The sequence below is a fragment of the Asparagus officinalis genome, chromosome 3 (assembly GCF_001876935.1).
Source record: "Asparagus officinalis chromosome 3, Aspof.V1, whole genome shotgun sequence".
NCBI classification, from domain to species: Eukaryota; Viridiplantae; Streptophyta; class Magnoliopsida; order Asparagales; family Asparagaceae; genus Asparagus; species Asparagus officinalis.
In genome coordinates this window covers 91,314,602-91,338,254 of record NC_033796.1, presented here as the reverse complement: position 1 = coordinate 91,338,254, position 23,653 = coordinate 91,314,602, and positions in this window count along the sequence as shown.

Below are 23,653 nucleotides of genomic sequence, written 5' to 3'. Positions count from 1 at the left end.
ACTAGTTGATCCCTTTCTAGACAAACTCAGACCTAGGAAATACTCCCCTTAGGAGGAGAAGATTCTAGAAACTTTTAAGAAGGTTAAGGTTAATATTCCTCTATTAGACGCAATTGAACAAATCCCCTCTTATGTAAAATTTTTAAAAGATTTGTGCACTAAGAAGGGAAGAATAAATATTCCGAAGAAAGTCTTTCTTGCTGCCAATGTCAGTGATATACTCTCAAACCCCATACCTTTGAAACATAATGATCCAGGTTGTCCTACCATCTCACATGTCATTGAAAATTACTTCATTGATAAGACACTTTTAGACTTAGGGGCCAGTGTCAATTTGCTTTCCTATTCAGTCTACCAGCACTAGGTGTAGGAGAACTCAAACTAACCAGATGCACTTTACAGTTAGCTGATAGATCTATCAAAGTTCCCATCGGACGTAGAGACAAAATATGAACTGGCGGACCAGGCTAGGCGCTTGTGCCAGATCCTAAAAGTAGAGTTTCGATCAGCCTAGTGCACTAACCACGTGGTAGGTGAGATAGAGGATGTTCTGATTAAGGTTGGGGATTTTATTTTCCCTGTGGATTTCATAGTCTTAGAAACACAGTCCATTTCTAATCCCAAAGGACATATACCTCTCGTCTTAGGAAGACCATTCTTAGTCACTTCTAATGTTCTCATTAACTGCAGAATTGGTTAAATAAAGTTGTCCTTTGTGAATTTGACTGCTAATCTCAATATTTTCAATCAAGAGAACTAACCAAATAATCAATCTCTAGAAATAAATTATATTTAGGAAAGTTTAATTGAAGAGTTAGAAGAAGGGAATGAGTTAGACCAGAGTTTCGAGGAAATTTTTTGTGAGAAGCTAAAGATTCTAGATGGGTTATATCAGGTCTTTTAGAATAACGGAGCTGTGTTGGATACATGTTTACCTAATCTTAGTTTTGAAGAACTGTTTGAGGATGACCTTAGATTCATAGAATACAAACAACAACTAAATTTTCATAAGTCAACCATGAATCTTGGGTTTGAGAAATTTTTTAAAGAACTAATTGTGTTAGGACAAAATTTTATTAATAAGGAATCTAAGTTCAAATCAGAGGCCTTCAAAATACATAACACCATTGATACCTACATTTAATTACTATAAAATTTATTGGAGCCTTTGAAATACACAAAATTTAAGCACCTTTTTTAGTTCATCGTCTTAGACTTCTTTAAAATATGGGGTAGAATTTTTAGCATTAATGTAGCATTTGATGTAGAATACGAGCTTTTCATGTTCAATCTGTTGTTCTACATTTTCATTTTTTTGTCTCATAATAATAAAAATAATAAAAATAATTTATTTTTCTCTCATTTGAGAGTTTCTTATTCTTTTTAAAAAAAGAAAAAAAAGAAAAAGAAAAAATAAGAAAAAAGAAAAAATAAAATGAAAAGAAGAAGAAAGAAAAGGAAAACAAAATTTGAAAAAAAGAAGAAGAAAATTTTGACTTCATGCTTCTTATTGTTCGCGATGAAAGTTGCTTTCATTGAAGTCATTGCTTTCTCAAGTAATAGTTTTTCGATTACAAAAGATCCGGTCTTTTTATAAGATCCGGTTATAACAAAATCAAAGAAAAGAAAAATTACAACTTTCCTTATTTGTCGAAAAAATCGCGAGATCCTGTTTTGCTGTCTCTCGCTTGTGTGGGTTCTTCGCCTGCGCCGGAGTTAATCCGTGGACCACCGTGCGATCTTAATCCGGTCGGATCTACACGGTATGACGGGTGCTATTTCACAAAGGAAATAACTCCGGAGGAAATAATAACCAAGGAAATAATAGCCTTCTCGGGATTAAAAACCAAGTTTTGATCCGGAGGATGACCGTGTGGATATCAGATCTGATCTCTCTCTCTCTCGAACTCCTACCTTTTTTTTGACGTGGATGCTCGCCAAGAACCAGATCTGAAAATGTCCAAGTCTTCAAAGCTTTGAAAATTCGAAGGTAAGTTCTCAATCCAGCAGAGTTTCGGCTCCCAAAATTCTAACCTTTCGAAAATGAGCTCTTACTCCTCTATTTATAGCCTCTGAAAGCGGATTTGGGCCCAGATCTGAGTGTGGCTCGGCCACCGAGCCACCCCTGGGTGGCTCGGCCACCGAGCCACCCACCTTGGGGTGGCTCGGCCACCGAGCCACCTTTGGGTGGCTTGGTTTTGGCCGGGTGTTCGCCGTTGTGTCCGTTGTCCAATTTTACGGTTTATCCGAGTTTTATTGTTGATCTGGACTCTGATTTGGCAGTCCGGATCCTAATTTAGCAGTAAATCCGCTTCGGTGTTCGAGTTCGAATCCGTTCCACAGTTGGATGACTCGTTGACTCACCGAACCGTTAGCTTGATTCCGCACGCGAGTGGATTTATTCCGTTGTTTGCGTGCGGCACGTTAGCCTTGTTGCCTCGTTAATCCGCTTCGTCGCGTGTCACTTGGCTTCGGTGTTGTGGACTAACGCTCGTGTTTAGATACGTCACCTGATGGTTCGTTAATTTGTCAAATCACCGTGCTGAGCTTTGCTAAGGGACCTATAAGCAGTTTTATACGCCTATAGATACCCCCTCCAAAGTATTTCAGCCTCGTTCTTTTATACAAGAGTCTGGAATACTTTGGATATGGTTGTCCCAACCTTCAGTCGGTGTAACGGGACCTTGGAATGGCTTCTGTTCTTGATTCCTTCAATCCTTCAGGCTATTCGGTGCTTTGTCGAATGTCTGTAAGGGTTCCGGCGCTGCATTTATTGTCTGACCGTTGTCGGAATTTTGAACTTGAAGTCGATTCCCGATTTTCTGATCTTTAGCTCGTGTTTGTTGGTTCAACATAGAACTGACCATCGATTGTCGGCGTTGAGTGCTTGTTTGCGACGCATTGTCCGGCGTAGTGTTGTTGAGTTATCCTTAAGAATATTTTTAGAAAAATATTCTCCAGAAACTTCTCAACCAAAAATAGGGAATAGTTTATACTCGTATACATTATTGGAGTATTGAGAATGAGCTGAATTGGCCTAGTAATGACCCAAAAAAGGCAGTAATTAGGCTCCAAAAATTTTCCGACCCTTCTGAATATCTAGGAGAGGAGTGAATAAATAAGGGACTGGACCGTCAGTCGTTTTGAAGTCATTTCGACACTCGGTTCAACTCCAATTTGAATTTTAGTTCAAATCCGGTTCAAACTAGTTCAGAATTGGTTCAGAACTGGTTCAACCTAGTTCAAGACTGGTTTAGCCTCATTTGAACTGATTTATCTCCGTCATGATATATTGACTCGTGTTGACTTTTTACTCGTAACGCGTTAACTAACGTTAACCTAGGGTTTCGCGTTGACCGGCATTGACCCTAGGGTTTTGAACGTCGTACGTTGACTTTTTGATCGCAACGCGTTGACTGGCGTTGACCTAGGGTTACGCGTTGACCGGCGTTGACCCTAGGGTTTCGGATCGCTTGACGTTTGTTGGAGTATACACAGTTTAAGCTCTTGAGGTATTGGAGCATGGCGATCCTAAATATTGGGCTGCAGGACCAACTATTAAAGCTGATTCATCTGCACGTGTGGATCTTATCCCGAATTTGTTGGATGTTTAAGTCACGAAACCAACTAATGGGGCTGGTGCGTCAGTGACTTTCGCATATATAGGATTTTTGGCAAACCCTCAGCCATCAACGGGTTTGATGTGCCTTTACCGACTACCATTTGAGTCGGGCTAGCATGCAGATTGTTTAAGTCCGTTCTGCATGTGACGTTATGCTAAAAAAAGTTAACCCTTTTAGTGCTACGATATTGAATACGTAGACTTCGTCTTTCTCCTATGAAAAGACTAAACAACAACGTGTATCAGACGTTGACTTAGGATTTTTGGCAAATCCTCAGCCCTCAACGGATTTGACATGCTTTTACCGATTACCGTTTGAATCGGGCTTACATGCGGATTGTCTTAAGTCCGTTCCGCATGTGACGTTGTGCTAAAGGAATGAACTCCCTTAGACTTGATGCTACGACTTCGAATACGTAGACTTCGTCTTTCTCACGGGAATAGACTACCCGGCGACGCGTGTTAGGCGTTGACTTTAGGATTTTTGGCTAACCCCAAGCCTTTAACGGATTTGATTAGCCTTTACCGACTACCGTTTGAGTCGGGCTAGCATGCGAATTGTCTAAATCCGTTCCGCATGTAACGTTGTGCTTAGAGACTGAATCCTCTAAGACTTGTTGCTATGACTTTGAATACATAGACTTCGCCGTTGTCATGGGAATAGGCTACCCCAACGCGTATTAGACGCTGACTTATCCCTACTTAGGCTTTGGGATAAAATACCCCAGACTGGTATTCTGTTGTCTTTTTTCTACGGCGAAAGACTAACCCGACGACGCGTGTTAGGCGTCGGCATATCCTTTCTTAGGATTCATGATGAAATTCCCTATGCGTGTAAGGCATGGATTTTGGTGTTATTAATAACAACCTGCCACAATGTTGAATATGTGGACGGATGTTCTTTTTAACGGTTAAGAACTAACCGGCAGCGCTGGTTAGGCGCAGACTTATCCCTGCTTAGGATTCAGGATAGAATACCCCAGAATCGAACTTTGGTGTCTTCTTCTTCGGAAAAAGACTAAACTGGCAGCGCGTGTTAGGCGCAGACTTATCCCTGCTTAGGTTTCAGGATAGAATACCCCAGAATCGAACTCTGGTGTCTTCTTCTTTGGAGAAAGACTAAACCGGCAGCGCGTGTTAGGCACAGACTTATCCCTGCTTAGGATTCGGGATAAACTTCCTGGGATGAATCCTAGATTGATAAATTTTGGAAAAGACCGGTGCGGGAAAGGAAGAATTTATATTCTATTTCCCGGTCTTCTTTTAAGGTGAAGGCGAACCTGAATACAAGGAAGGAAGAATTTTATATTCTATTCATTGATTCTAGAAAGGAAGAATTTTACATTCTATTTCCAGCGCAAAAGAAACTAGAAGTGGGATCTCCACTCCGAGAATCTGGAAAATCTAGATAAACTTACCTTTTATAGGATTGTTTATCTAAACTGAAGATGAGTTCCTCGTTTATCGAAGTGAAATTTTAACTTCGGTTATAACCATGAGAAGGCTTAACCGAAGAGAAAAAGAAGGGAGTTCTTTCGTTTATCGAAAGGGGACTCTGAGCTGAAAGTGGACCTCTTGTTCATGGAAAGAGCCTGGCGCCCTCTTGAGTAATCAGGCGATATGCGCCGTTTGAGTAGACTGTGTCTATCACAAACGGTCCTTCCCATTTGGGTTCAAATTTACCTTTCTTCTTGGAGTTGAGGATTATCGGTCGGCGAGCAGTGAGGACCAGATCTCCTTCCTTGAAGCTTCTCTGTCGGACTCTTTTGTTAAAAGCCCTAGATATTCTGGCTTGATAAAACTCAATGTGTTGTTGAGCTTCTAAGCGTTTTTCATCCAACCTTTCGAGTTCTTCGAGACGTTTTTGATATTGTTCTTCTGTTGTCATCTCAGTCGTGAGGGCGATCCGAAGGGATGGAATTTGGATCTCCAATGGTAGCACAGCTTCACATCCGTATACCAACGAATATGGGGTAGCTCCTGTAGGTGTGCGTATAGTGGTGCGATAAGCCCAGAGTGCTTCACCGAGTTTATCGTCCCAGTCTCGTTTATTGGTCTTCACCTAGTCCGTTTGCGGCGGGATAATAAGCTGTCGACGAGACATCTTCAATCTTGAATTTTTCACAAAACCTGATGAAGGCGTTGCTTATGAACTGTGGACCGTTGTCATGAATGATCCGTCTTGGCACGCCGTGTCGGTATATAACACGATGTTTGATAAAATTGATGACGTTGTTCGTCTTCACTTCTCTAAGCGGAATCGCTTCAGCCCCCTTTGAAAAATAATCCGTGATTGCGAGAATGAATCAATCACCTTTGACTGAAGGGGGAAAAATAGGACCGACAATGTCCATACCCCATGTCTCGAACGGCCAAGACGTGGTTGACGTGTGTAAATGCTCTGGTGGTTGGTGCATATAATTTGCATGTACTTGACAAGCATGACACTCTCGGGCATATTCGATTGCGTCACGATACGAACCATTGTTGGCCAAAAATATCTCATTCTTCTGATGCGATCATACAGTTTGGGACCGGGCTGATGCGCACCACAGTCTCCTTCGTGTGCTTCCCTAAGAACTTCTTCTGCTTCTTTGTTCGAAAGGCATCAGAGTAATAAACCATCGTACCCTCTACGGTATAATGTATGGGTCTCGGTATTATAGAAGAATCTTGGTGCTCTTCGACGGATTGATTCCCTTTCTTTTACATCCTCTGGAAAAATACCATATTGGACGTAGTCAATGATTGGAAAACGCCAATCTCGGGACTCAGACCCAATTTGAGTTAAATTCACCTCCTTGGCGTTTATGTTTCTATCATTTTCCTCTTCAATATCCATATCGTATATGGGTATGCAGAGCTGATGCGTCCTTACTGTGACTAATAGTTCAGTTTCGGGAGGCTGCGCAAGTGATACCGCTAGTGCTGTCAGTGCATCCGCATAAGCGTTCTGGAGACGAGGGATGTATTCAATAAAGAATTCTTAAAAAGAATCTGCCATTTTGATGGCCTCCTGGTGGTACGGGATCAGGTCTTGGTTCCTGACTTCATACTCTCCACGGACTTGGTTGACTATCAATTGAGAATCCCCAAAAGCTTCGAGATATTCGACCCCCAGCTCCTTGGCGAAACTGAGTCTAATGAGAAGCGCGTTGTACTCGGCTACGTTATTGGAACACGGATTGGAAATGACGTAAATCGTCTGTCCAACCAAGTAATGCCGCATCTTTTGCATTGCGAATACCAATGCGAGGCATTCTTTCTCAATCATCGGATATCGAGACTCGGCGCCTATCAAGGTCCGACTTAGGTAATAGACTGCCTGTTCGTGACCATTATTATCGTCTTGTGCTAGTAAAGCACTTATCGAGTGGTTCATCGCCTTGGGATAAATCAAGAACGGTCTACCTGATTTTGGTGCAACGAGAACAGGAGGATTTGTCAGATATATTTTGATATCTTCGAATGCTTTTTGGCAGGCGTCGTCCCAAATAAATGACACCCCTTTCTTGTTTAGTTTAGAAAATGGTTGGCACTTCCCAGAAAGATTTGAGATGAACCACCGGATGTAAGCTAACCGCCCTTGCAACCCTCTGAGCTCTCTTAGATTTCTAGGGGATTACAGTTCATGTATCGCCTTCACCTTATCAGGATCGATATGTATACCTTTAGTGGTGACAACGAATCCAAGGAATTTTCCGCTGGACATTCCAAGGAAGGATTTAGTGGGGTTCATCTTCAATTGATGACTCCGCATGAGATCGAACATCGTCTTCAAGTCCTTGGTGTGATCTTCTTTGTTACGGCTTCTTTAGACCGAATGGCATCACCGTGTAGCAGAATACACCGAGGGGCGTTCTGAATGCTGTATGCTTCTCGTCATCTGGGTGCATCTTGATTTGGTTATATCCTGAAAAACCATCCATAAAAGACATTCTCTCACATCCGCACGTATTGTCGATAATGAAATCTGTGATTGGGAGAAGAAAGTTGTCTTTTGGACATGCCGTATTCAGGTCCCTGAAGTCGATGCAAATCCTGATTTTACCGTTCTTCTTCATGACTGGAACAATATTGGCTAACCAGTCTGGATGTTGTTCCTCTCGGATAAATCCCGACTCGATCAATCTCTTAACCTCTGCCTCAATGGCTTCCATAATCTGTGGACGAAACCGTCTTTGCTGTTGTTTGACAGGTTTGGCATCCGACTTGATATCGAGGCGGTGCATCGCCACATTGGGGTCGAGCCCTAGCATATCTTCATAGTTCCACGCGAAGACGTTAATATATTCCCTGATGAGAGTAATTAATTCCTCCTTCTCATTTGAGGGAAGACTATCGCTGATGAATATAGGCTTTAGGTTGGCCTCATCACCCATGTTAACTTGGACTATTTTATCTTCAGTGGGGGGTTCTCTCTGTTCAAACCTATCACCATACTGCATGTTCAGGTGATGAACCCACGGGTCTTCCCATGTTGGCATTTGATCATCGTTCTCCATTGTGGACGGATCAGCTATAGCCATGTTCGCCATTAGGGCTTTGAATGCTTCTCCCAGACTTGTATCGGAATCCCATTCCGAGGAATCTGATAGATATCCATCCTTGTGTTGTTCAGATGATTGGTCATTGATTAACCAGCAACATTCGTCTTCTGAAGAAGATTCATACCCTAGCCCTCATCTGTATTTATAATAATCATCGGGTTTCCCTTTTGGTACATATGCCGCTTTGGCTGGAGTACGAGGACCTCGATCGAAGTATAGACCTTCTCCGAGTGTGAAATCATATCCCTGTTTTTCCATGAGCTTGCGCGCTTCCGGGCTATACTTAGATAGATGCCGACCAGGTTTGTCATCATTCTCATCTTCCCTTAAGAAGTGATCTGGTAATGGAGAGCTTTTTCCTTTACCGTAAATCACTTCTTTTTCACCTCCTATTTTGGTTGGGATGACCAGGGTTGTTCCGAAAAAATGCTGGAGGCGTTCCTTTGCTATATAGGACGATCGAAGCGGCAGATATAAATCGGGATTATCATACAATTCTTTTATCACATCATCAAGAGACAGGGAGTACTCTAAATCGTTATTTATTTTATTATTGGCAAGTTGCTAGTTACAACTGCCCTCTGACGATTGTTTATAGTCAAGGTTGATTACAAAGGGTACAATGTCGTTTAAAACATAACCTCCATTGTAATCAAATCCGGCTTCGGTATCAGCTTCTTCTCCGCTATCCGTATCGGATTCGTTACCATAAAGGAGAGAATCAGTGAAATAATTCTCATACCCTTTGAATGGTTGCTTATCCGCGACCACCGTCCTAACCTTGTTATCAGTGTCAACATATTTCAAGCATTGATGGAGAGTGGAGGGGATTATAACGTTACTATGGATCCAAGGCCGACCCAATAGTAAGTTATATGAAGTCTCAGCATCGATCACATAACATGTGACTTCTGTCTTTAAATCTCCTATTTGACATTTTACCCGGATCTTACCCAAGGGTCTTGACCCGCTAGTGTTGAATCCATAGATAACAGTACCTGTGGACGCCAACTTACTAACTGGAATGCTGAAGAAATGCATCAAGCGAAGCGGCATAATACTCACAGCGGAACCCGGATCCACTTGGATTCGGTTGACTTTGCTGGAGCCAATGTACCCAATGAAATATAGGGGTCGATCATGGTTCGAATTCTTTGTCTGCATATCCTCTTTGGTGAAGGTAATGCAGGGAAGGTTTTTAGCCGCTATATTGCAGTGTTGAATTGACAGTTCTGACTCTTCAAGTGCCGGCTTGATCCGAGTAAGGAACACTTCTGAATTGGCCAAGGCTTCTTGCAAGGCTTCCCTTGTTTCTTTAGACAACCGTAGCAACTCATACAATGTTATCCGCGCTGGTATGTTAGCTAGTTGAGCCATAATATCGAAGACGTGCAGAGTGTTTGAGCTTTCCGGTTTATCTCTTCCAATCGGGCGATTGAAACGAGACTGCTTCGGATTTTGAACTTCCTGAGGACTTTTTTCTTTCTGTTTATCAACTGGCTGTCGTCGAGCTTCTTCAACCGGTCTAGGAGTCGTAATCACCCCCAGCTCCGTGAGAGTTTTAGCTGGTCCTCGTTTAGTCACCCCCTGCTCAGCTAACTAATCACTAGGTGATGGATAGTTGAAGTGATACTCATTTCCGCTTCTAGTGGCAAAGACTTCTTGTTCTTCTTCGGAAAGCGGGAAGGTAGGAGCTTCATTACTATCTTCTTCAAAGATCGCGGAGGTAGCATTGCAGGACTTGCCCTTACCCTTTTTGGTCGAGGAAGTCGTCCACTGATCGTCTTCAATAAGATCAGGATGGACCCAGAGGATTTCGCCGTTTGGGGCTGTGTGTGGCACAAGTCCTTTGTGGCGCTGTCCATGTGGGTCGTCGTTCACCATCTTCATCCCTACTTTAGTGATGCGCTCTGGTTTGAACAATGCTATGGGCACCGATCCAAAGCTGATTGAAACCGCATTTGCTCTAACATTCTTGGACGGCTTCGGGGTTATGACACCTACGTCAATTAATGCCTGGATTTTATCCTTAAGATGGTAGCATGACTTTGTAGGGTGATGGACCGCTCTATGGTATGCGTAATACTTTGGATCCATCACTTTGCTAGCCCCCTCTTGATCCACGATCGCCGGCAGCTGGATTTTGTTATTCTCCAACAGGTACTTAAAGATGCCAGGAACTTCGTCATCTTTGAAGGAGTACACTTTAGGAAATCTTGGCTCCGAAGATTTCTGCTTCTGAGGCCGTTGTTGCTATTGCGACCGAGATTGTTGTGGTGCTTGTTACTGCGGCTGTTGCTGAGGTTGCAATTAGAAAGTTTGATTAGCATCAACTGCATTAGCATGTACCTTACCTTTCCCTGGAGAATAAACTCCTCAGTGATCGGGTCCCGGCAGTTTATCGCCTTGTTCCGGAACCTTTTGACGAAGGTGTCAACCAATTCCCCGTCTTTTTGTTTCTCGTCAAGCAACGACCCGATGGATATCTCGGTATCGTCGTCGAAGAAGTTAGTGAGGAATTTAGTCTCCATGTCGTCCCAGCTATTCATGCTTCCTGGCTTGAGGCGACGATACCAATCGAAGGCGGCTCCACGAAGAGTGCCAACGAAGGACCGTACCATCAGAGGCTCATTACCAGAGATAACCCCCAGGTGTGATTTGAAGTAAATCAAATGCTGAGTGGGTGAACCCATCCCATTAAACGGCATGAAGTTAATTAGATTGAACTTCGTCGGATAAGGGATTGATTCCCGTTCTCTTGGGTATGGACAAGGAATACCCGTCTTCTTCATCTCTTGAGCGAAAATCAACGTATTGATTTTGCTCTCAAGGTTTTTGATCTTCAAGCTTTCACCTGTGTTTTCACTAGCATTCTCGTTACCACCCCCTGCATTGACAGGAGGATTATTGGCATTATGAACTTCATTAGCATTCGTGTCCTCATCTTCCTGATGAATCTGGTTACGACGACTTAGTTCGCCTTGCTGGTTCGTCAGTGCTTGGATTTGTTGGTCATGCATTTCTCTCATATTCTGCATGGCCATCTGCATTTCAAACCTGAAGCTCTCCTGTTGTTTAGCCATGGCTTCTTCAAGCATCTTGGCCACTTGTTCCGCACTTATCATAAGTGCCTCGCGGGGTTGTCCCTCGCTGGATACCGTATTATCTGATGCGACCGCCGAACCAGCATCTGATTCTTCATCTTCTGAAGGTAATCTTGTCCGAATCCTACCATAAGTTGCTCGTTTGATGGTTCCAGACTGCAGACGGGTTATACGCCGGGGTGCTTTCAAAATCGACTCGAGATTATCCCGTGCCGATGTTCCTTTGCTGGTCATATTAGTGGTGACCCTCGGAAATTCTCCGTCTTCAACCATCGTTCTTCTTCGTCGGAAACGCCTAGGCCTTGGTTTTGGCGTTTCAGTACTGAGCCTTTCAAAGACCGAAATTCTCTCGGGGACTGTATTGGTGCAGTTGCACTCCGACAATACTGCCCGAATGAGTTTGGAACAGGGACATTGGAGTTTCTAGTCCTCGAGGACTCCTCTTCCTGGTTTTCCTCGTACCACCAACACGATAGTACAACTCGTCGGTTTGAAGGTCGGAGTAACCTATCGCGTGTCGGCACGATTTCTCAGGTATAACGTCATCATCATCAGACGACAATGTTTCCTTCTAAGGGCGAACTGCCTTCTTTGGGCTTTCAAGAGTCACGCGCCTCGAGACATGCCTTTTTGGGTGTGAATTCTCAGCGGGCTCCTGGACTTCAATGCGCAAATTGGCGCGCGCAGCTGCCTTGAACTCGTTGTCATGTTGGAGGTGACGGCGACCCCCAGCATGTTAAGTCGTTCGGGGCTTCTTCGTCGGGCCCAAACGTTCTTGAACTGGAGCTTTGCTTCTTTCATCGGGAATTGGACCGAGGCACTCCAAAACTGATCTTCTTCTTCGGGATGATTCCGCGGGATCTCCCGGAGTAGCTATGGGAATTATCGGCGACTTCGTTTGGTTTGCCGGAGGTTGGATTTGCGTTGAAGGCCGAATGCGCTCTTCGAGTGTCGAACGATTCCGTTTGACACGGACTCATTCGTTCGTTGGCGGCTTAGAAGACCTGCCATTCATCGGTGGTTGAGGTTGTTTGCCTCTCCTGTTTTTCAGATCCGCGTGATAGCGGATTCCGTCAGTGGACTCCATCGCCTTTGCGAGTTGCCGCGCCAGGCGTTGACGTCGCCTCTGGTGGGCTCTCTTCGAGAGAGTCACAACGCCCTCAATGGTGGAGTCATCGGCGAGAACAGGGTTGACCTGGTTGGAGGTCGGCGGAACTTCACCCGACGCAACTTTGGCGTCAATTGGGGTGAGATCTTCGTTGGCATTCTGCACTTCTTCATACCAACGGACTTTTCTCCTGGAGGAGAACTTCTTGGACTTGCGGGGGGAGGTGGATCCGGACGAGGATGACAGATACTCCTCAAACTTTTGTTGGTCGAATTCATACTCGACCACCTCCTCGACCGGGATTGAGATCCGCGGCTGCGACGCAACGATCTCGGCAGCGAGATCGGTGGCTCCTACTGTGGTCGCCAGATTGTTCGCGATGAAAGTTGCTTTCATTGAAGTCATTGCTTTCTCAAGTAATAGTTTTTTGATTACAAAAGATCCGGTCTTTTTATAAGATTCGATTACAACAAAATCAAAGAAAAGAAAAATTACAACTTTCCTTATTTGTCGAACAAATCGCGAGATCCTGTTTTGCGGTCTCTCGCTTGTGTGGGTTCTTCGCCTGCGCCGGTGTTAATCCGTGGACCACCGCGCGATCTTGATCCGGTCGGATCTACACGGTATGACGGGTGCTATTTCACAAAGGAAATAACAGCCGAGGGTACTATTTCACCAAGGAAATAATAGCCTTCTCGGGATCAAAAACCAAGTTTTGATCCGAAGGATGACCGTGTGGATCTCAGATCTGATCTCTCTCTCTCGAACTCCTGTCTTTTTTTTTGACGTGGATGCTCGCCAAGAACCAGATCTGAAAATGTTCAAGTCTTCAAAGCTTTGAAAATTCGAAGGTAAGTTCTCAATCCAGCAGAGTTTCGGCTCCCAAAATTCCAACCTTTCGAAAATGAGCTCTTACTCCTCTATTTATAGCCTCTGAAAGCGGATCTGGGCCCAGATCTGAGTGTGGCTCGGCCACCGAGCCACCCACCTTGGGGTGGCTCGGCCATCGAGCCACCCTTGGGTGGCTCCGAGCCACCTTGGGGTGGCTCGGCCACCGAGCCACCTTTGGGTGGCTTGGTTTTGGCCGGGTGTTCGCCGTTGTGTCTGTTGTCCGGTTTCACGGTTTATCCGAGTTTTATTGTTGATTTGGACGCTGATTTGGCAGTCCGGATCCTGATTTGGCAGTAAATCCGCTTCGCTGTTCGAGTTCGAATCCGTTCCACAGTTGGATGACTCGTTGACTCACCGAACCGTTAGCTTGATTCTGCACGCGAGTGGATTTATTCTGTTGTTTGCGTGCGGCTCGTTAGCCTTGTTGCCTCGTTAATCCACTTCGTCGCGTGTCACTTGGCTTCGGTGTTGTGGACTAACTCTCGTGTTTAGATACGTCACCCGATGGTTCGTTAATTTGTCAAATCACCGTGCTGAGCTGTGCTAAGGGACCTATAAGCAGTTTTATACGCCTACACTTATACCCAAGGTAATTACAGATTTTTATCATTTTATCATTATTCTAGATCAATCGAACAAATACAAGTGCTTCATTTCTTATCTGCTTTATTTTGTGCATTATAGAGTTTGTATTGAGGACAATGTAAAATTTAGGTGTGGGGGTGGGGACTAGTCATTTTTTCCTCCTCTTTACCTTAATTTTTTTCTTTCTTTTTGCAATGTCATTTTTTCTTCCCTAAAAAAATAAAAATATTATAACTTTCCAAATTAATATAGTTAATTAATAATTGATCTATTTGATAAATTTTAAAATTTCTAATCCTTAGTTAGTTTTATACGCAAGTTCACCTTTTATGATAACTCTAAATAAATTTCTTAAGAAATAATTTTTAAAATAGTATACCTTACTAAAGTATTGAGTTAGACTTTTAATTAATGGAATAAAATTTTTGCATGCTTAACTTAGAGTAGAAAATAATTTTTTAAGATGTCTTGATCTAAATATTTTTCGAGATATATATACATATACACATATAAATATTACAAAAAACTAACTTTGCAAAAGAAGTGCAAAAAATTGGCACCAATAAAAACTCTTTTGAAACTCAAAGTGGTTCTATTTTATAAGCCTAAGTTGACCGAGTAATTAAACCTAAGGAGCATTTCCATGTTTAATGACCTAAGCCCAATTGGGTTAGGATTCACAGGCCCAAAACTCGTTAAATGGTCACTTAGAAACCCTGATGGAATAGAACAAAATCACCAAGGGATATAGAGTAAAAAAATACTAATAATGTTTATATATATAGTTATATTTTTATATATGTTCTTGAAAAATAGTTTTGATTAAGAGACTTGAAAATTGTTTAAAACATGAGTTAACATGTTTCTTTCAAAACTTTTAAAATTAAATTTCTAAGTTAGACTTGGTTTTGTATATCTATAATGAAAAGATTTTCTAAGAGATTTGCCTTAGAGTTATACATAAAAACATTTTTTTGAGTAAAAATTAGGTTCAATTAGAATATTTAAATATATCAATGTGACGCCCCTAGTTTCACACAAGGCTATAGCCCAAGGTGAACCCAAGGATATCAAACCTGCCATACACCCATGCTGTGTAATAACACGTTTTACCATCATAGTAATATCTCTCTAGTGGGAGTCAACCAATAAACAAGTGTAGGTACAAGCAGATAGAATAAAGATAATAATACAAGGAACATAATATAGAGAAAAGATTCAAAAGTAAATGTAATCATGTTCCAACCACGAAAATAAAGTATAACTGATGTCTAAATCAAATGTGAAATATCTCAATACATAGAGTCAAATGAAAACAATACTAAGGCACTCTGCCTCCAACATGAAATACATCTCTAAAGTCTGACAATAAACAATAACTACTGTAGAGCACTAATAAACTACTAATAATAAATGACGAACGCTAAGTTGAAAATCTGTCAACCTGCGACTCTCTAGACGACTGACTCGCTGTATGAAAAGAGGGAAATAACGAGTGTCAAAGCGCTAGCAAGATAATCTCCACCGCCCCCAGGGGGAGGGGGTTAGGAGTATAAAAATACAACTTAGAACATATAGATATATAAAAACCATCTATCCCGAACTAAATATTTAGAAATCCACAAAACAAGAATGGGTAGGTCGAGCGAAATACTCCAATGTATATACTTCGTATCTCAAATTGTGAATCACTAAATACCAACTCCAAAACCTATGAATAAGAATAATAAAACAAAGAAAAATACGTTACAAAACCTCATCTGAAACAAATCGTGACAAAATAACCTACAATACCCTCGGGTAGGTGGCGCAGTCACAAGAATAATAATCCGGTAAAAGAATCTCGTATAATATACGTCGTGTAAAACAACCTCAATCTTATACCCTACTCTCGAGGTAAATAACATGGAAGCATAAAAATAAATCTGTGTGATCCTCTAATAGAAAAATAATAATGTTGAGTAAGTTGCTCATAATATCCTATAGCATCACCTACCTTACTCAATCGCCCTGCGGAAATAGGCATATCGGCCCAATCTGGAATGATGCATCATAGAGTGTAGTCTACCACGGTCTTATTATGGTATACCAACCAATCCACTCAGAGTGTAGTCCCTGCGGTCTTATTGTGGAGTGCCAACTAACCCACTCAAGTATCCACAACTATCATGAAATGCAATATGCGTCACTCACTATCATGAAAAAATTCAAAATATAAAGATTACGCACCTCCAAATGCTCGTGCGTGCTCAACTCCAATACGTGTACTCCAGTGGTCAAGTTTGTGTCTTGATGTGCGGACTAGAACTTCGTGTTCATGATCAACTCTCGCATCAAATTAACAAGTTCACAAAACAATACTGACCAGTCAACCGATTCCTTACATCAGTCGACTGGCGAAAACATGCACAAACCGTGCACATGAATCAACCATTGACCAGTCGACCGATGCATCTTGTCGGGCGACTGGCCAGAGCCAGACTATAAGGCTAAAAGTCAAGTTCGGTCGACTGATCTTGTCCGATCGGTCGACCGATGCTAGTGTCGGGTTTAGGTTACATGTTTTGTTTACAATGAATCAAAATCATAAATTTTTGCAATAAACACATGTATTAAAACTTGTTTAGTGTGATTAGGGTTCAGTTTTCTACATGAAACATAATTATCAAGTTTGAGTGAACTCTAATAACCCTAACATGATCATGTTTGTAAGAATCATCATGAAAATGACTAAAATCAACGTAAAACTTATGTTAGATCTATTTCAGAATCTAAAACCAAATCAAGAAATTCGTTTTAAAACCTTTTAAGTCAAAAAGGTTAAATCTTTATGTCATATGGTTTAAAGAAGCAATCTTTACTCAAAAATAGGTTTTAAAAATCCAATAAAAACCAAATAAAACCAAATTGAAATGGGAATGGGATTGGAGGAGATGAAACTCGCCTTACTAACATGCTTAACTTCCCCAAACACAGGAGAGATACAATCCTCCTTCACCAAAAGCCACGGATCTCGCCCTCCTTTTGGTTCTTACTTCTCAAAGCTCTCAAAACTCACAAAATTTGCTCTAGGGTTTTTGAGAAGGGTGGCTGTTCCTCAGAATGTGGAAATATGAAGAATAATAGAGGAGGAAGTTGGGTATACACGTATATATACGTGTACAAACAAACCCGACCCTAAACCAAAACCTACCTAGATTCCGACAAATGTCGGTCGACTGGCCACTAGGCATCACTCGACTGGCCAATGATCATCAATCGACTGTTCCCTAAGCGTCAGTCGACCGGCCAGAGGCTAATTTTAGCCAATTGTTCCTGTGCATACATGCATGTTTTCACTGGTATATACTTATATATGTACTTAATCGATCTCAGATTGATTACCATCATACTCATTCAGTCCAAAATGATATCAATCATAATAAAACTCATTTAATATTATTTTTCACAATATTTTCATAATTTATGGGGTTTTACATTCACCCTTCCTTAAAGAGAATTTCGTCCCCAAAATTCGATAAACTATATCTTAAAGGCTAATAATACGAGAAAAACACGTTAAGGGGATAATTCAAACAAGGAAACTCTCACGTACACATCTCGTACCATTAATCCCAAGATATGAACCACATAAGAAAAATTTATATTTAGCATCTGGAATGTAAAAACTTCCACTTAACCTTTAACTAAACGAAACTAGTACGTCGGGCGAAAAATCAAAACAAGAACCCCATATGTATATACCATATGTTTCGAATGATTAGGAGCTAAGTGTTAATACCCACATTCTAGCGTTAAGTATAAATGCGGCTATGTAGATAACACGAAGATAAACAATACTATGGACAATAATTTACCTGCTCAAACAAGTGTGGGTAGTCGCAACGCATATCCTCTTCGCACTCCCAAGAAGCTTCCTCGGCTCCTTTCCAAATCCACGTGACTTTAACTAATGGGATTACTTTATTCCTAAGTTTGTTATCCTCCCTAGCAAGAATGCAGACTGGAGTCTCAATGGTGGTTAAATCTTCCTGAAGCTCTAACTCTGGCACATTAAACACTCATTGCTGCTCCTTATCGCGTAAGTGCTTCTTGAGCATAGAAACATAAAAGACATCATGCACACCCGACATCAACGCTGGAAGATCAAGTCGATACAAGATGGTTCCAACACGTTCCACAATCCGGAACGGACCAATATATCTCGGGGCAAGTTTTTCCCGTCTACCAAACCGTTGGACACCCTTCATAGGTGACACCTTCAACAAAACATAATCTCCCACATGAAATTCTAATGGTTGTCGTCTATAATCCACGTAACTCTTTTGCCGACTCTATGCTGCAAGAATACGCTGCCGAATCATTGCTATCTTCTTCGAAGTTTGTCTAATAAGATTTGGCCCTAGTAGCAAGCTGTCCTCCAGCTCTGCCCAACAAATTGGGGATCTACATGGCCTCCCATACTAGGCCTCATAAGGAGCTATACTTATAATTGTAGGCATATAAAATTGCTTATAGGTCCCTTAGCATAGCTCGGCACAAACCGACGAACCAACGAGGCGACGGGGTTGACGAATCGCACGCAAGCAACGGAATACATCCCATTCGCGCGTGGAATCCAGCCAAGGGTTCGAAGAATCAACGAGTCATCCAAACAAGAGCGGACTCGGATGAATCAACGATCGAATCAAGATCAGTTTCGGACTCAAACACGGAATACATCCATTCGCGCGTGGAATCAAGCCAAGGGTTGAAGAGTCAACGAGTCATCCATTCAAGGGCGGACTCGGACGAATCACGATCGAATCAAGATCGGTTTCGGACTCGAACTCAGAAGTGGATTTACTGCCAAAACAGGAATCAGATTCACTGCCAAATCAGATCAACAGATCAGAGTCCAAATCAACCGCACAACGGGAATCACGGGACAAAACGACAAAACCCAAACGCCTAAGGGGGCTCGGCCAAAGCCGAGCCACCCATGGGTGGCTCGGCCCAGTGCCGGCCACCCATGGGTGGCCGACCCAGATCTGTGCGTGGGCACAGTTCAGAGAGCCTATAAATAGGCTCCCCTTTGTTCATTTAAAAAGGTTGGAACTTTGAGAGCCGAAACTCTGCCGAATTGAAGATCGAGCTTGGAGTTTTGAAGACTTGAGGACTTGAAGATTCAGATCTGATTCTCGGCGAGCGTCTACGTCACAAAAGGCAGGAGTTCGAGAGAGATAAAGTTCAGATCTGAGATCTACACGAAACTACACTCCGGATCAAAGCTTGGCCTTTGATCCCGAGATTCGGACGATTATTTCCTTGGTGAACTAATCCTCCCCGGCTATTATTTCCTTTGCGGAATAATACCCGTCAAATCGTGTAGATCCGACCGGATCTAGATCGCGCGGTGGTCCACGGATTAACCCCGGCGTCGGCAAAGAACCCACACAAGCAAGAGACCGCAAAACAGGATCTTGCGATTTGTTCTAAAGGAAAGTTGTAAAAGGAAAGTTGTAATTTTTTCTTTTTCTTTGATTTCGTTGTAACCGGATCTAAAAAAGACCGGATCTTTGTAATCGATAAACTATTACAAGAATTTGCAATGGAATCAATGATGAAGAAAGCAACGATTTTCACCGCGAACAGTGATGAACACTAAATCTCTCACCGATCAGACTAATTGACGGTGGGACCACCAAATTCGATCAAGTTTAATCCAATCAAACTTACGCTATGTTCGTGCACTCAACACTTTCATATTTAGAGTCCGGATATAATAAATCTTGATCTGTCTCCTGGTCAAACCTTCCTACAGTTAGGACCAAAACCAAAACCCCTCTCGATTCCCTCAATGAACGAGAGGTCCACAAAACTCCAACGAGGTCAAACCTGTTCTCGTTAACGCTTCTACTGTTGAGGGCGTTGTGACTCTCTCAAAGAGAGCCCGCCAGAGGCGACGTCAACGCCTTGCGCGGCAATTCGCCAAAGCGATGGAGTCCACGGACGGGGTCCGCTACAACGCGGATCTGAAGAATAGGAGAGGCAAACAGCCTCAACAACTGAAGAAAGAGTGGCCAAGAAGCCGCCATCAACCCGCCAAGTGTGGAGGCCGAAGCAGCCTCCAACCAAAGTTCAACCACCGGCGAAACAACCCATATCGCCGATAATTCCAATAACTTCTCCGGGAGATCATGCTGAATCGTCCCAAAGGAAGAAGCCAGTCTTGGAGCGTCTCGGTCCGATTCCCGACGAGAGAGGCAAAGCTCCCGTTCAAGATCGTTTGGGCCTGATGAAAAAGCCCCAGACGACGCAACATGCTGGGGGTCACCGTCACCTCCAACATGACAAAGAAACCAGGGCAGTCATGCGCACCAACTTGCGCATTGAAGTCTAGGAGCCCGCCGAGAACTCATGCCCAAAAAGGCATGTTTCGAGGCGCGTGACTTTTGAAAGCCCGAAGAAAGCAATTCCCCCTCAGAAGGAAACATTATCGTCTGATGACGATAATGTTATACCTGAGAAGTCGTGCCAACACACGATAGGTTACTCCGATCGTCAAACAGATTGCTGGGGGTACGAATAAAACCAGGAAAAGGAGTCCCCGAGAACAGGAAACTCATTGCCCCTGTTCCAAACTTATTCGGACAGTATTGTCTGAATGCAGCTGCATCAAGGCGGTCCCCGAACGAGTTTCGGTTTTCGAAAGGCTCAGTACTAAAACGCCGAAAGCAAGGCCTAGGCGTTTCCGAGGAAGAAGAACGGTGGTTGAAGATGGAGAATTTCCGAGTGTCACCACCAACATGACCAGCAGAGGGACATCGGCGCGGGACAATCTCGAATCGATTCTGAAAGCATCCCGGCCTAGAACCCGTCTGCAGTCCGGAACCATCAAGCGGACAACCTATGGTAGGGTTCGAACAAGACTCCCGTCAGAAGACGAAGAATCTGATACCGGCTCCGCGGTCGCCTCAGACAATACAGTATCCAGCGAAGGGCAACCCCGCGAATCACTGATGATAAGTGCGGAGCAAGTGGCCAAAATGCTTGAAGACGCCTTAGCTAAGCAGCAGGAAACCTTTAGTTTCAAAATGCAGATGGCCATGCAAAACATGAGAGAAATGCATGACCAGCAAATCCAGGCATTGACGAACCAGCAAGGCGAGCCAAGTCGTCGTAACCCGGTGAATCTGGAAGATGAGGATACGAGGGGGTGTGTTCGCGGGGAAATTCGTTGCTTTCTTCATTGATGTCATTGCTATCTTGAATAACAGCTTTTTGAGTTACAAAAGATCCGGTCTTTTTTAGATCCGGTTACAATGAAAATCAAAAATAAAGAAAATTAAAAAATTACAACTTTTTCTCCTTGTGAACAGATCGCGAGCTCCTGTTATTCGGTCACTCGCTTTGGTGGGTTGTTTGCCTGCGCCGGGGTTGTTTGCCGTGGACCACCGCGCGATCTAGATCCGGACAGATCTACGCAGTATAACGGGTATTATTTCACAAGGGAAATAATAGCCGGGGAGGATTGATTCACCAAGGAAACAATCGTCCAAGTCTCGGGATCTAAGACCAAGCTTAGATCCGGAGTGTAACAACGTAGATCTGAGATCTTGATCCCCTCGAACTCCTGCCTTTTTTGTGATGTGGGTGCTCGCCGAGAATCAGATCCGAACGTCCAAGTCTTCAAGCCTTCAAAAACTCCGAGATGAGGTCTCAATCCGACAGAGTTTCGGCTCTTAAAAAGTTCTTCCAAAAGTCCGCCAAAATGATGAATGACCCCGCCTATTTATAGGCAACCAGATCTGTGCATTTGGCACAGATCTGGGCGGCCACCTCAGGGTGGCTCGGCTCATGCCGAGCCACCCTCCGTCGTTCACGTGCGGTTTGTCAGCTTCGTAGCCTTGTTAATCCGCTTCGTTGCGTGTCACTTGGCTTCGGTGTTGTGGACTGACGTTCGTGCTTAGATACGTCGCCCGATGGCTCATTAGTTCGTGTTGAGCCGTGCAAAGGGACCTATAAGCAATTTTATATGCCTACAGATACCCCCTCCAAAGTTTTCCAGTCTTGTTCTTTTATAGAGGAGTCTGGAATACTTTGGATATGACTGTCCCAACCTTCAATCGGTGTAACGGGCTCTTGGAATAGCTTCTATTCTCGATTCCTTCAATCCTCCAGGCTATTCGGTGCTTTGTCGAATGCTTGAGAGGGTTCCGGTGCTGCATTTATTGTCTGACCGTTGTCGGAATTTTGAATTTGAAGTCGATTCTTAATTTTCTGGCTTTTTAGCTCGAATTAGTAGCTTCAACATGGAATTGACCATCGGTTGACGGCTTTGAATCTTCATTGTGACGCGTTGTCCGGCGTTTAACACAGTTTATACTCGTAAGTATTTTGGAGTCTACACAGTTTAAGCTCTTAAGGAGTTGGAGCGGGGAGGTCTAGTTTATACTCATACACTCCTGGGAGTTATGTTGAGTTATCCTTAAGAATATTTTTAGAAAAATATTCTCCAGAAACTTCTCAACAAAGAGGAGGGAATAGTTTATACTCGTATACCTTATTGGAGTATTCTTTAGGTTCGAATAATCTGAACCGGCCGTTCTTTAGGTTCGAATAATCTGAACCGCCCAAAAAATGTGCCAAAAAGGCAGTATTTGGGTTCAAAAATCTCTCCGACCCTTCCAAATATATGGTAGAGGGGTTAAATAGGTGAAGGACTGAACCGTAGGTTGATCTAAAGTCGTTCCAATGCTTAATTCAGCTCCAATTTGATTCTGGTTCAGATTTGGTTCAAACTGGTTCAATTTGGCTCAAACTGGCTCATTCTGGTTCAATCTGGCTCAATTTGGCTCATTCTGGTCTGGTCTGGTCCAGCCAGGCTCAATCTGGCTCAATTTGGCTCATTCTGGCTCAATCTGGCTCAATCCTGGCTCATTCTGGTCAATCTGGCTTGGTCTGGTTCAACCCTGGTCTGGTCTGGTTCAGCCAGATCTGGTTCAAGGCTATAAAAGGGGTTTTTTCTTCTTTTTTTTTTTCTTTTTTTCTTCTCCTCTTTCTTTTTCTTTTTCTTTTCTTTTCTCCCTAGGGCCGGCCGAACCCCTCCCTCTCTTCTCTTGATTTCTCTTCCCTCGAGCATCCATTCTCTTTCAAACCTTGATATTTGTCTTGGATCTGGCTTTCCTTTGAATCTTGGACTGAGAAATCTCCCAAAAACTCCAAATAAAAAGTTTCTCTCAGGCCCCTCGAGCGTGTGGTTCAAGTTTCCTTAAAGGTCTCGCCTTTATTGGATTTTGGGCTTTTCTTCAGGTAAATCCTCCGCCATCTTGATCTATTTCATGTTTGATCTAGTGTATGGAGTCGCGGGATCGCATATAAGGGTTGAGGGTGTGATTTGATGCCTCAAACTCGCCTTTTTAGGGGTAAAAATGAGATTTTTTCCTTTTCTAGATCTGATCTCTCAATTTACCTTGCAGGTTTCTATGTCCCGTATGGCGAGGGGTCAGTCCTCTACCGTGCCGACTGATGGCGCGCCTCCCTCTTATGCCGGTGAGCCACTTTTTCTGAAAATTTACAAATTAGTCCATTTTTTCTTAGAAATTTGCAAATTGGTCCTTTTAACCCCACGTTGTTCTCCTTGGTGAGGCAATCAGGAAGAGCCTTGATTCTCCTTGGTGAGGATCGACGCTTTGAAGATAGAAATTTTACAAATTAACCCTTTTTTTTTTCTAAAAATTTACAAATTGGTCCTTTTAACCCCCACGTTGTTCTCCTTGGTGAGGCAATCGGGAAGAGCCTTGATTCTCCT